Raw genomic sequence first — 2,500 nt, 5'->3', positions numbered from 1 at the left:
GTGCCGCGGCGACCGCCATGAGCGGAGCAAAATGTCAGCCATCTCAGCACCCTGGAACCGCCCGGGTGGCACAGGGCTGGATGGGGCTTTCGTATAGCAGGGATGGTGCTGCCTCTCGCTTCGCTCGCTGTCCGCCGCTCGCCGCTCGCTGGCGCAGCCAAAAATGGCCTATTTTGGCCAGTTTTTGGCCTGTTCTTGCGTTGCGCGGTGACCGTCGAGAGCGGAGCAAAACGTCAGCCATCTCAGCACCCTGGAACCCCCCGGGTGGCACAGGGCTGGATGGGGCTTTCGTATAGCAGGGACGGTGCTGCCTCACGCTTCGCTCGCTGTCCGCCGCTCGCTCGCACAGCCAAAAATGGCCAGTTTTGGCCCGTTTTTGGGCTGTTTTGGCCAGTTTTTGGCCTGTTCTTGCGTGGTGCGGTGACCGTCGTGAGCGGAGCAAAACGTCAGCCATCTCAGCACCCTGGAACCCCCCGGGTGGCACAGGGCTGGATGGGGCTTTCGTATAGCAGGGACGGTGCTGCCTCTCGCTTCGCTCGCTGTCCGACGCTCGCCGCGAGCTCGCACAGCCAAAAATGGCCAGTTTTGGCCCGTTTTTGGGCCGTTTTGGCCAGTTTTTGGCCTGTTCTTGCGTTGCGCGGTGACCGTCGAGAGCGGAGCAAAACGTCAGCCATCTCTGCACCCTGGAACCCCCCGGGTGGCACAGGGCTGGATGGGGCTTTCGTATAGCAGGGACGGTGCTGCCTCACGCTTCGCTTGCTGTCCGCCGCTCGCCGCTCGCTCGCGCAGCCAAAAATGGCCAGTTTTGGCCCGTTTTTGGGCTGTTTTGGCCAGTTTTTGGCCTGTTCTTGCGTGGTGCGGTGACCGTCGTGAGCGGAGCAAAACGTCAGCCATCTCAGCACCCTGGAACCCCCCGGGTGGCACAGGGCTGGATGGGGCTTTCGTATAGCAGGGACGGTGCTGCCTCTCGCTTCGCTCGCTGTCCGCCGCTCGCCGCTCGCTCGCGCAGCCAAAAATGGCCAGTTTTGGCCCGTTTTTGGGCTGTTTTGGCCAGTTTTTGGGCTGTTCTTGCGTGGTGCGGTGACTGTCGTGAGCGGAGCAAAACGTCAGCCATCTCAGCACCCTGGAACCCCCCGGGTGGCACAGGGCTGGATGGGGCTTTCGTATAGCAGGGACGGTGCTGCCTCTCGCTTCGCTCGCTGTTCGCCGCTCGCCGCTCGCTCGCGCAGCCAAAAATGGCCAGTTTTGACCCGTTTTTGAGCTGTTTTGGCCTGTTTTTGGGCTGTTCTTGCGTGCCGCGGCGACCGTCGTGAGCGGAGCAAAATGTCAGCCATCTCAGCACCCTGGAACCCCCCGGGTGGCACAGGGCTGGATGGGGCTTTCGTATAGCAGGGACGGTGCTGCCTCACGCTTCGCTCGCTGTCCGCCGCTCGTCGCTCGCTCGCGCAGCCAAAAATGGCCAGTTTTGGCCCGTTTTTTGGCTGCTTTGGCCAGTTTTTGGCCTGTTCTTGCGTGGTGCGATGACTGTCGTGAGCGGAGCAAAACGTCAGCCATCTCAGCACCCTGGAACCCCCCGGGTGGCACAGGGCTGGATGGGGCTTTCGTATAGCAGGGACGGTGCTGCCTCTCGCTTCGCTCGCTGTCCGCCGCTCGCCGCTCGCTCGCACAGCCAAAAATGGCCAGTTGTGGCCCGTTTTTGGGCCGTGTTGGCCAGTTTTTGGCCTGTTCTTGCGTTGCGCGGTGACCGTCGAGAGCGGAGCAAAACGTCAGCCATCTCAGCACCCTGGAACCCCCCGGGTGGCACAGGGCTGGATGGGGCTTTCGTATAGCAGGGACGGTGCTGCCTCATGCTTCGCTCGCTGTCCGCCGCTCGCCGCTCGCTCGCGCAGCCAAAAATGGCCAGTTTTGGCCCGTTTTTGGGCTGTTTGGGCCAGTTTTTGGCCTGTTCTTGCGTGGTGCGGTGACCGTCGTGAGCGGAGCAAAACGTCAGCCATCTCAGCACCCTGGAACCCCCTGGGTGGCACAGGGCTGGATGGGGCTTTCGTATAGCAGGGACGGTGCTGCCTCTCGCTTCGCTCGCTGTTCGCCGCTCGCCGCTCGCTCGCGCAGCCAAAAATGGCCAGTTTTGGCCCGTTTTTGGGCTGTTTTGGCCTGTTTTTGGGCTGTTCTTGTGTGGCGCGGTGACCGTCGTGAGCGGAGCAAAATGTCAGCCATCTCAGCACCCTGGAACCCCCCGGGTGGCACAGGGCTGGATGGGGCTTTCGTATAGCAGGGACGGTGCTGCCTCGCGCTTCGCTCGCTGTTCGCCGCTCGCCGCTCACTAGCGCAGCCAAAAATGGCCTCTTTTGGACCGTTTTTGGGCCGTTTTGGCCAGTTTTTGGCCTGTTCTTGCGTTGCGCGGTGACCGTCGAGAGCGGAGCAAAACGTCAGCCATCTCAGCACCCTGGAACCCCCCGGGTGGCACAGGGCTGGATGGGGCTTTCGTAGAGCAGGGACGGTG

The sequence above is a fragment of the Musa acuminata genome, unplaced genomic scaffold (genome assembly GCF_036884655.1).
Source record: "Musa acuminata AAA Group cultivar baxijiao unplaced genomic scaffold, Cavendish_Baxijiao_AAA HiC_scaffold_147, whole genome shotgun sequence".
Lineage (NCBI taxonomy): Eukaryota > Viridiplantae > Streptophyta > Magnoliopsida > Zingiberales > Musaceae > Musa > Musa acuminata.
Note: the sequence above shows the minus strand (reverse complement) of the source record.